Consider the following 12,738-nt stretch of genomic DNA (forward strand, 5'->3'; position numbering starts at 1 on the left):
GTTAAGTAGAGCAAGCCTCAGACAGATGCACTAAACGAGCCCTTAACCTTGACCTTGACAGTCACGTGCTAACAGGATGAGCTGAGGCTTTTGTTTCGCCAGGCCATGAATATGCGGGAATTTGTTGGCTTGGATTGCGTACACATTGCGTCCCTTCAAATATCTAGGACACCAAATGCCAACCTGTAATCACGCGTTTCACTAAATAAAACGTTATTTAATGTGACTGCGGACAATTAAACTAGGTCCTACAACCGCCACGGAAAGGAAATGCCTTCCTTTTTGTACATCTCTGTATAGCGCCCCAGGACTGTAGAGGAACAGAATGACACCTCTACCCCCAAAGAACTTTATTCTGGAGAGCAGATTTACACTCGATGATCTTCTTTATAGTCTTTCTGAGGCTTGATTTACGTATCTGTCCGTGTCGGAACAGTTTAATTGTTGGACAGTAAGCAGAGCTACTCGGCGTTCCTTCTGCACCCTGCACTTAACGCCGGTCTAGATTAGTCGGGGTGAAAAGGGTCTGTCGTTACTCTAGGGACTTCCATCATCACCTTCCTATCTGCTCGTTTCAGCCTTTATTTTAGCCACCTTCTCCTTCAATCTTGCACTAGCCTCTCCGTCAGACATTTGGCTTTCGTCTAAATTATGGAAATAAATCCAACGCGCGCGCGCGCACACACACACACACACACACACACACACACACACACACACACACATACACATACATAGAGAGAAAGGGAGAGAGAGAGAGAGAGAGAGAGAGAGAGAGAGAGAGAGGGCTCTGATTTAGCGATTTTGACGCATGTTATGACTATTGATAACACTAGTGTTCCCTTTCAGTATACTGTTCATATCCACATTACTGGTGAGCAGACGCGCCGGGAGCAAAATCGACTAACAAAATATCTCTGACAATATGCCAAGCTCTGTATGCCAACTGGGCCGAAATGAAATGCAAAACGGGGATCTCTTTTTAAACAGGTAAATGCGTCAATGCTTAACATCTCACTCACTCACACTCTCTTTCTCACACACACACACACACACACTCGATTTTCAGAACCGCCGCCTAATGTTACTCTCACCCAACTCCAGTTCCGGGCATGTAATTACGCACAAAACCATGACGTTAGCCCTACACAGGCTACATTTGAAATGAAGACCTAATTTAGGGTTCAGACATGGCATTCTGAAGTTAACATAACGACGACAGCGTCAGCTCATTTCTCATGGTGTAATGTTCCCAGACCCGGGCGCTCTCCATCTAAACAGACTGCAACCAAGCCAAAGATTAACTAATCTCAAAAACATGCAATTTCGAAAATTGGTGGTTTTCTAGACCAGACGAGGTTACTATACATGAAGCGTGTTTTTGGGCTAATTAAATTGGGACTTTATTATGGATTTTGTCCGTGTTGACAGGATTTGTGCCCTTTACAAATAAATGATGCGTTGGCATGAAACCGCTAAACAGGTGCATTCACCATCGGTACATTGTCGCCAAGCCAGTCTATGTCAGATACAGTCTGTGAATCCCATTATGAAACTTCTGAAATATTAGAAAGTGGGCAAATACAGGTTATTGAGTTTACGCAATTGATGCTTATCTCTGTGATCCTGGATATGTCTGTGGCTGGAGAGGGCTCATCGCACAAAACTTCACTTCAGACTAGACTTAGACCTACCAGACTACATGGGGCAATAAAGGTCGAATAGTCTTCCTTCCACTTGTAGTTAACATTGAACTTGACAAAAGCATTCTAACAAACGGCGCGTCTGCTTTGTGTTTACACTGTGATTTAATGGCGGTCTTTCTGCCTCCTTAGAAAACGCACAATATAGAAATCAACCACGGAGGTCGTCTACCTTCAGCTATACAATAAAGCTGCCACGTCTTCTTAGCTCAAAAAAAGCAAAAACAGTTTTACCAGCCCAACATTGACATTATAGTGAAACTATGACTGTTTTAAATTATTAGTAAATTTATGGATTTGTGAGAATGCGTATTTTTTCAAGATGGTTTGCCTGAGGCAAGAATCGCCTGAGGCCTATGTGATTGACAGTCAAATTGGAATTTCACTGTTGCCTATTCTATTTAAAGGCGACGCACTTAGGACTTTGCTGTGTCAACTGTAATTCAGTTTGAAAAGAGTTGTCTAGTTCACTGAAAAATATGTTTTTTTCAGATAAAAAAGGTACTTCTGTAGCTCAGAGTAGATAAAAAAAAGGTACTTCTGTAGCTCAGAGTAGCCTAGGCCAAGAAGACTCGAGCACGCTGAATAGGCTTCTTGGTTATAGACTCCAAAATAAAACGAATGCGGCCCCCCCCCCCCACACACACACACCTCAAACGTCAAAATTGCTTATAATGCACTATAGAGCGACTGCGGAATACAGCAAATAGACTGGAATGTGTATGATGATGAGAGTGGGTTGTTTGGACAGGAAGAGTCTTCGGTATTTTACCATTCGTGTTCATCGTCAAAGCCTGTGTTTAGTATTTAGCCTACAACTGAGCAAGTCTGGTCTACGAGATTTCCGAGAGCCGATATCTGAGAATTGCAAAGCCCCTCCGTTCATAGGTTTACATTTTACGCAGCAATGTTCATGGTGCCATTATACATTTTAATACTAATCGCGTAAGCCTTTAACATTTGAGAGAGAGATTTGCGCCCACGGTGGAGCCGCTACGGCTGAAGCATTGACACTATTGGAAACGTGTACAATCTCTCAGTGTCAAACAAATATGCATCTAAAGACATGAGGTTTGGCGGTTCTTCCTCTAGATCCGGGTTAGAGAGTGGTCAGTGGAATGTTGGTGCTCTGTGTCTCAAGTTCATGTCCAGCAACCCCCACCTCCCTCCTCCACAACTTCACACACCTCCCCCACTCGGGCCATTCCTCCCCCACGTCTGCATTTCGGACAGTCCTTTGTTACCCGGAGGACTTTGCTGTTGAACTTGAGACATCTTGTAAACAGTAAGTAGTCTGGGCCCTGTCTGGACGGACGGAGGTGGTCAATGGACCTGTGGCGTAAAGCGGAGATTCTCTATACAGGAAGACAGGGAAACGACTACACACACACACACACACACACACACACACACACACACACACACACACACACACACACACACACACACACACACACACACGACCACCCGACCCCCCAGCGTTGCTGCCAATACGCAGCAATGGTCAAAATGGGCAAAGCAAGGTAGGAATTGACCAGTCACGGAGTATGAAAATATCAGAAATACTGTTGGAAGTCCACAACTATATATTTTCAAAAGTCAAGTATCTAAACAGGATTCACATATAGCCTACATATAATTTAGTTTAAATACCTCGCAATAAGAAGGTGCTTTTAAGGCGGAAATGGCACGTTTGGGTACTGACTTCTCTGACTGCCGAATTTGCCATCCTGCTTGTACATAACACTATTTAGTGTAGTACAGACGATGATGATTCAAAAACTGTAGTTTGGTATGACCGTTTTCTTTGCCTAGCCTACTCCTTCACCCAGACACACGTTTCATATTAGTTTAACTTATTTGTAGACATACAATTGTTAAATACTCCCAACGCCGTGCTCTGTTGCAGTACACCCACTACAATATCAAAGGCTATCAAATTCAGAGACAAAGCCCGTATATCATAACAGTATATTGAAAGCTATACAAAACTGCTAAACACAAGGAAAGTTTCATAAATAAATACAATACCTGTACCATTCTGTAGTCTGTTAACGCACAGCTGATTTAACCATTAGACAATTCACAAGCATTCATAATATTTACAAATAATAATATGTTTCCAGTGTATTAAATAGGCAGGTTCAGGAGAGAATTAAACGTGATTCAGTGTAGTTGATATCAATTAGTTTAGCTTTTGTTTTTATTATTAAACTAAGGATCTGCATGGCAAGATTGCTTTAGTGCATCTTGACACCATACTGATGAATAGTACCAAGTGTAAAATGTCTATATTAAAAGGAAGGGAAAATATAATTTCATTTGAAACAATCTGAACATTTTAGGTACATTAATTTATAGGTAGATTACAAAACAAATGCGATGCGAGATGGCCAGGTAGCTCTCCATCCTAATATGGGTAATATGAATCGTGCGTAGATAATGGAGTCCAACTGCTCTTTGTTGTTTTTTTTTAAGATCATTTATATAATTTAGATTTTATTTAATCAAAAATACTGAGGTAGATATTTCAACAATGTTCCAATTCCATATGATAGTGAAAAATCCTAAAACATCTAAAATTTATTTTAGAAGTCTTATCTTTCCTATTTTCGCGACTATGCAACATACCTCCCTGCCTAAACACTTAATTCCTGCCGAACACCTTCATTTCTTCATTTCTTCATTTCTCTTCTGTTTGCATAGTCTATCTTAATCCGACCCCATACTCTCATAACAATCTAATATTCTATTTATAATTATTCTGGCATCATGTACCATGTGCTGCAGGAAAATGTATCGAAAGGGGACAGTGTGACCCATTTAATGCCTAACAACATTGTTAGTGTTGTGATATTTTCCACACTGGTCATACAGGCTGTTAAAGAACTGAAACAACTGTGTAGCCTGGGATATTTTGGCACAACCAAAAGCATGCCTAATACCACGATGGCTGTATATCAGTTTGCTTCTACCTTTGCGTACAGTACAAAAAAACATCAATATTATCTCATTCCACCTAGCGAAGTGCAAGATTTACAACGACACCCCTTTCCAACCCCACGGCCCTCCCTCCCTCCCAATACACTCAAACAAACGTCTGAACATACAAATAGGTCTAATCAAAGATGCGGGGCTGACTGCGAACGTCTGTAAATGCTACATACACAATGTTACATGTGGTGAAGGTGATCCTATAACGAAAAGTGAGAGTGATGCTTGTTATTCACCAATTGTGAACTGTGCACTGTGATGCACAGGCCTGCATACTCACCTGCAAGCGGCATACTAATTGATGTCCATGTGTGGTGATTGTGAATACCAAATCAAGCTATAAGTTAAAACAACTGGGTTTTATTTAACGCCATACAATATATCTCTAATGATTTACCAGCGCCGGGTCCTGTGGGTGATGGGAAACAGCGGGATGGTGTAAGTGTTGACAAACAGGAACATGAGTTGGGAAGGTTCCCGCGCGCTAATGAGCAACGGCCCACCCGCGCGCTATGGCAGAACATCATAATGCCAGCAAGGAATGCGCGGCGCTCTCAAACCGAGATCAACATAACTTTAAGACTGCGGCAGTAAAATAACCAAATGTATTGGCATGCAACACACAACTCATGTGTGAAATTTTACAGGGCACTACAATTATGTTGACCTTATAAAGGCGAGTTGTTTTTGGAAGGAATGGAGACCGCATGATATGCGGTCTCTTGTTTGTTCGGTCTTCTTATTCATTTACGCACTGATCTCGAATAGTACGTCGGGTAATGATGATAATAACTAATTCACTGAACTGCTTATGGACAATCGGCTCCGAGTATATAGGGGTTGGGGGGTACATGTGATTCTGCAAGACCGAACATACAGCTTCTCATGGCTTTTCGCATTGTATGAATGAGGTGATTTAACTTAGGCCTGCTGTCATTGATAACGCTGAACGTGAGCTAAAATTAAAAAAGAAGAAAGAAAACTTAACTTTTACCATAGCTTACTGATAAATCCAGTTTCTCCACTGAACATCTGGATGAATTGTGTGGATCGTGGCTCAATAAACGCCGACAAATGTTGTTTAGCAGCCGCCGCACGAGCCCGCTGGCACTCGGTGAATGCGGTCCAGATGTGTCGAGGCCGTTCGCCCAACTTGCTGCGGTGCCCTCTGCGAACCAGGGGCGAGCTAAACATTGAGCCCCAATTGACCTCCATCACATTCTGTAACGCTGATTCCCCTTTCCGGTCGGTAGTAAACGCGAATGTTCCTATCCTGATGTGGGTGGTTTATCAACACCTCTTGTGATGCCCGCCTTTGCAGACATTAGGTGCCAGAGGATGGTGTTGATCATTTATTTTATCACGACGCGTCCGGATTTGAGGAGTTGGTAAATGCATATTTCCAAGTATGGCCATGGCCTGTAGTGTGGATCTAGTGTAGCAGGGGCAAAGCCTGCAACAGCAGACTTCATGTAATGATAATATTAACTAAACGCACTTGGACATTTTAATTGTCTAGTGGTCATGCGTTATTTTGTTGTGTTTTTATGAACCGTTGTCACTAACATTTGTTCTTTGTATAGTCGTTGAATTGTATTAGATCAAAACCTTTTGTTTCCATCTTTGATCTGCATTAGCCTACTTTTTGTGTAGTGCTCAAGAAAATGCAACACTTCTACTGAACATAGTTAAAATGTGTAACTAAAGAGTCGCATTAATTTCTTATAACGAGAGCATGGATGCACAGATATTGCGGACGGCTGGGTTACATGGCCAGGCCCAACGGGAATTAAGGGGGTTTACACACAATTCAAAAGCACATAGGCAATGGCAACCTGAGTGACGCAATACATTTCACTACACGACTCTGATAAATATAATTGGCACCTTTTTATGCACCTTTTTTTTATGAATTCATCATAAAAGACCTTTCCTATTTGAAAAGTCATGTATGTGTCTTTGTCGCCACCGGCTGTCCAATAGCCACCATTGCAAGAGGGAGAAGTAGTCTGGAAAATAATTTGGAATCCGGGTTAATAACTTTGGCAGACTGGCTCGTTTTACGTGCGCTGACGAGGCGCTTGTCAGACACGATAAGCAAATTTAACTGCCCGCCTCGGGAAAAGAAGAGAAAGGTAAAAAAAAAAAAAAAGCACAAAAAACTTTCTGACTGAAAGAGAATTCTGGATAGTTTGACCTTCAAGCACACACAAGGTCAAGTCGGATCTCCAAGCAGGAGAACTGATTTGAACACGACCCATGGTTTTACGATGCCGAAAAGCCGGCGGTGTCTCGGTGACTGCATCAGCCTCTCATTTTTACAGGAAGTCCCTTTATTGAATTGTTCTCGCTCTGATAGGCACCCGGGACACCAAGCGTGTGTTCCTTAACTTAATTGTCTGTTGGTGGCAGTAAAAAGTCACTGAAATACACAACTATAAAAGACTTCACCCATGTCCAATGATAAAGCCTGGCTGTCCAATTTTATATATAAACGAAAATAGAGTTGGATAGGTTCTAGAATTGGCCCACCTTTCCATATTGTACAGTTGGAAAGTGCCTGGGCATATTGTTGGTCATGTGGCCAATTCACATTGTCACTGTTTAATTGATTTTTTTGTTTTTGATTTTGCGATTTATAGCCTGCCACCATCATGCATTTTCATGTATTTTTCACTATAACTTATTTCATATCAATATTCATAAGGTGTATAAGGCCATATGACTTGCAACCTTTTCAGAACTTGCATCTGACCTATTTTGCCATATGCAATGTATGTACATGAATAATGCTATCCGTTTGCCAGTGGTTGGACATTCACAGTAGAAATCTTCGTTTTAGCACCCACCATGTAAAACCGTCACTGCGGTCAAGGTTACAGATAAGGCTCCTGCAAGTGTTTTCAAACAGGGGATAGCTTATGACCTGTCAGTGCCAAGGGACATTGAGATTTGTGTAACTTCAACTGCTTGGTTAGATTACTGACTTCTAACAAAGACTACTACACAGTTTAGTAAAATATATGTGATGAACAGCAGTATTGTGGTGGTGGTAGAGGTCATTGCAGGAAGAGTAGTAGGTTAATCAATTAGCCATTCTCTCTCTCTCTCCCTTTCTTTCTCACTCTCTCTCTATTCGCCCATTCACTCACTCTCGCCTTGTTGTGATGTTTAGGTCTACTGCATATTCTTTTAACATATTCTATAGAAAATGTATGTAAAGACATTTTTATTTAAGATTATATTATGCAAGACCATACACTATTCAACACAATTGATGGACATTTGGCCACCAATAGCTTCCAATGATTACCAATAAATAGCAAGCTTTCAAAGGCTGTGAACATCCTGGAGGACAGCTCAGCGGTCCTTGCACAAAGTTGTACAACATTGCCATCTGTTGACGGTTAAATGACATAACATGGAGAGTCGAATGCTGGTAGTAGGTCTGCATAGTGCAAAGCAGGCAATTTCTTCTGATGAAGTCAGTTTGAATATAGGCTTCTAATTAGAACATTAATTATACAATATTGTTCCATGAGAATTTATTTGTGCTTTGATGATATTACATATTATTCCTCCAGTGGCAATATGTTTGCAAAGGAATGAGAAATATGTGTGTAATGTTCACCACAGACTATCTAAGCATCATCACTTTCACCACCGGTTTACTGTCCTGTCAGATTAGGAGGCTTCTTCCAATTTGAATAACATGTTATTGTCAGCGGCTGGCCCACAACACTAAACCACTACGAATTTCTCTCTATTGCATCAGCGCGCAAACACTCATTAGAAGATCATTTCAGACAGGTCTGGTATGACTTTGTTTCCACCAACACGCTTGCAACTCTGCCTATCATGCCACACACTTTGTTGTGTGATTTTCCTCCAAATATGGTATTTTTTTCGCTGCAATGTGGCATATTCTGGGACCTGCACATCAACAGTGTATCAGTTTTAATTTCTGTTGACAACTTGGACAGGATGTGATTGGGGGAGGGGGGATGGCAGTGATACATTCTAAATAGGGTGGGAGAAACCAACAGAAAGAACAAGACATTGGAAAATTAGAGAGAGAGAGAGAGAGAGAGAGAGAGAGAGAGAGAGAGAGAGAATAAGGAGAAACAGAAGAAAAAATAGTGAGGGCAAAGTCCCTGTAGCATTTTTTTTTGAGTTAGGGACCCTTTCTCAAGGACCTGACAGCCATATTTTCCTACTGGTTGAGAGTCCTTCAGTTCTGTGGCGCCAGCCGTCCTAAGTCTGTTTTCCTGTGTGTTCTCCTGGTGCTCCAACCAGACAAAAACTCCAGCGCCTGATCTCATCCAACCCCCCCCCCCAAACCCCTCCTTCAGTGCACAAGTTTAAATCACACCCTAACCTTTAGCCACCTCATCCACTTTAGCTGTGATGTTAGCTGGTCGCGGCCACACCAGAGAGCTCTTCGTGGTTGTGCAATGCCGTGGAGAGCGAGCAAGGGAAGGGATCCAGCGTGTCGCTGTGTTTGGACGCCATGGGCCAAAATGAGAAACAGATTGTGGGAAAAGCTCACTCGATGTGACGTGAATGTTTTCAATAAGAGAGATTTTCAGAGATGACAAACTAATGGCCGTGCTTTATTACGGGGTTATTAATACCACCACAAGCATGAAGGTGACATCTTTTGTTTAGTATTTTTGTGGATAATTTTATTTAAAGCAAACTTCCTTTTTTAGCTAAACTGATGTTTGCTAACAGTTGAAGTTGTTTTTAAGGACTGAGCAAGAGGCATCTACTTCATGTTCATGCCGGCATGCCTGATGTTCTGTCAGTTCTGGTGGTGACTGGGTCTAGACACGTGAGTTATGATCAGAGAGACAGGATAGCAGCTGTCGGTCTGCAGGTGTGGTCTCTCTCTCTCTCTCTCTCTCTACTTTGTTCTCTTTCTTTCTTTCTTTCTTTCTTTCTTTCTCTCTCTCTTGCACTCTTTCTCTCTCTGGCTGCATGTGGGCATACACACACAGCCCAGGGCCCCCTAAATCACACCCCACTCAGTGCCTGGGAGGGTGTGAAACCAGGCTCCCACAACCTCACACGCCGTGGACAGACATCACAGACTCCCATCCTCACACCCAGCAACGCGACTAACTGCCGTCAGCCAGTCACTGTACGTCAGACAAGAGACAGAGCTTCATAAGGAGGCAGAGGCATGGCAGCAAACATCCCATAATCCATAACCGTGACCATGGTAGTGCATGATGGTGTATTTATTCTTATGCATAGCCTTAATTCTACTGCCCTTAATTATATTCTTACTGTTCTGTGTATTTATTCTTTTTATGTTATTGTTGCGTGTTGTACTTTGAGAGCAAACCGCATTAACCGCAAACCTGGCCAATAAAGCCGATTCTGATTCAGATTCTGATGTACTTCTCAGTGTAGTGCTCTGTGAGTGAAATGCGGGATGTTTTTTGACGAAGGGCACATTGGGGATCTGAATGTAAAATGGTAATGACTGCAGTGTGGCAGTGAAAGCTAGTAGAACGGCTTTGATGTTGTTGCTCCCCTCATCGACTGAACTCATTAGTATGTTTTTGCACTTTCGAATAGCTGCACAAACCTAGTTGAGATCATGGCAAGTATCGAATAGGGTTAACTATAGAGTTCCAGTGTATGGGGTGGGGTGACAGGAGCATGATTAGTACCCCTGGAATCTATGGGAAAGCCCATATTTGGCAAGTCTTTATGAAATCCTTAGCGCCATCAGGGTGATTCTAAGTCTTAACGCCATTGCCTGGCATGTGCTCAGGAACATGCAAAAGACAGACACCAACACATGTGGCGTCAGCTCTGAGATGGCAAAGAGGACCCCTCCTCCAGAGGAAGAAAATCTTCACACCCTCTTTTAGCACAGCCGTACGTGTCTTAAATATGAGCTTGATGAAAACCAGGATGGTATCTTAGAAAGATAGGGGATACCAGACCAGATTGGGGACAGATCGGCTGCTCTCTTGGTTGCAAGCATCTGAGGGTGTTAAGAGTGTTAGGAGAGCTGAAGTAGACTAAGCTGGTGATATTTATAGGAAATGCTGAATGCTGGAAATACAATGAATGAATGAGAACATTCATATAGCACAAGGCACTGAAGACACATAAGTGATGACTCGCATCTAATTCATAGACAGAAGCTGTATTTTTAAAAAAAATGTTTTGCTGTATTCTGGCAACATATTGCCTTTGCATTAATACGTTACTTAATATACAACTTAATATACAACTTAACTTAACTAATGTACTCATAGTTATCTGAGTCACAATTTCTTAAAGAATTTAATTAGGCTATATTGATATTGTGCCATAACATATGAATATGTCTCAAGGTGGTTTACAGAGCCTAGTCTGAACTTGATCCCTGCATGGACAGCAACTACTAAGGTGATAGGTGCAGGGATATACACCTTGTGCCAGAGCTCGAGGGAGCATAGATACTTGGGTCCAGCAGGGTATGAATGCAGTCAAAATTATTTATGAATAATAAACTATTAGTTATTAGCCATTAGCTATGTTACTATAAACTATTAGCTGTTTCATGTTATAACTTGCTATACTTGGCATAGTACCTGCAAAGGGCAATGCCAGTTATTTCATTGGCCAAAACATCAAATTTGAGCAAAATTGCTTTGACTAATATAATCAAAATGACCTAACTTGTCTTTTTCAGCAATTTGCTTGATTCTGTTTTAGTTTTAATGGACCAAACTGTGAATGGCTAGATAAATGAGAGTAAATGTTTGAGACTTAATATTCGCATAATATTCCTGAATGTGCCTTAGAATCAAGGCTATAGCCATAATATACTTTGAGGGCATGTCCCCCTCAATATTCAAAAATGCTCAAATTGTACATAAATTGTTAGGCTACAATAGTATCACTCACTGTTGGTGCAAAAAATAATCACTGGAAAATTGTGAAAGAGTGCAGATGTGAGATGATCTCAGTTAAGTGAAGAAACTTGCTCACGGAGAATTTCCAGTAAATCACTGATTTAATTTGCACAACAAACCTCTCTTGGGCCATTTCTGTATGTGAAAGTAGTAGAATACGTGGAATGATTAAATACGAATTGAAGAAAACAGATTTATCATTATTTCTGAAGAATGACACACTGCCCTTATATGTGGAAGTTGTAGAATACCATGGAATGATTAAATACAAATATAAAAAAACAGATATATAATTATTTCTGAACAATGACGCACTTTCTTCTCTCCCCGCGCTTCCTCTCATGTGGCATTTGATCAGTGCTCTTTTTAAGTCTAACTAGCGTAGTGCTTAGCTACTAACTACTACAAACGACGTGTACATAGTATAAAAGGCCATATCATTTTTCTATCTTACATGATCATGTAGACTATATTAAAACTACACCCTAAGATATGATACATTTTAACTAGATAACTCCTTTACTCACCCCATGCCACCTTATATCCCTGCCAAATTGGTATCATCATGCCCCCCCCCCCTTCTCTCTCTATTTGTACATAGTCATGGTTGAAATTGTTGGCACCCCATGCTAAAGTTGACTAAAAAGAGGAATATAAAATCATCTTTTGGAAATTGATTTTAATGGCTTAAGTAATAAAATTAGGAAAAATCCAACCTTTAAGGACACACCAATTTTCTTTGTGAATGAATAATGTATCATCAATAAATACATGTTCTTCCCAAAATACTGGGGTCAAAAATATTGGCACCCCTATGTAACCCTATGGGAATTTAACACATAGGGTTAGGCAGTTTTTTATTTTAAAGGCCACTTATTTCATGGATCCAGGATACTATGCATCCTGATAAAGTTCCCTTGGTCTTTAGAACTAAAATGTACCCACATCATCACACACCCTTCACCATACCTAGAGGTAGGCATGGTGTTTTGTTCGGTTTTGTTCAGTTAGCCTATTAGCTAGTTTGATTTGCAATGAGTTCAATGAGCATCAAACAGGCTAATAGGCTAACTGAAGAAAACTGAACAAAACACCATGCCTATCTCTAGGTATGGTGAAGG

The sequence above is a fragment of the Sardina pilchardus genome, chromosome 3, assembly GCF_963854185.1.
Source record: "Sardina pilchardus chromosome 3, fSarPil1.1, whole genome shotgun sequence".
NCBI lineage: Eukaryota > Metazoa > Chordata > Actinopteri > Clupeiformes > Clupeidae > Sardina > Sardina pilchardus.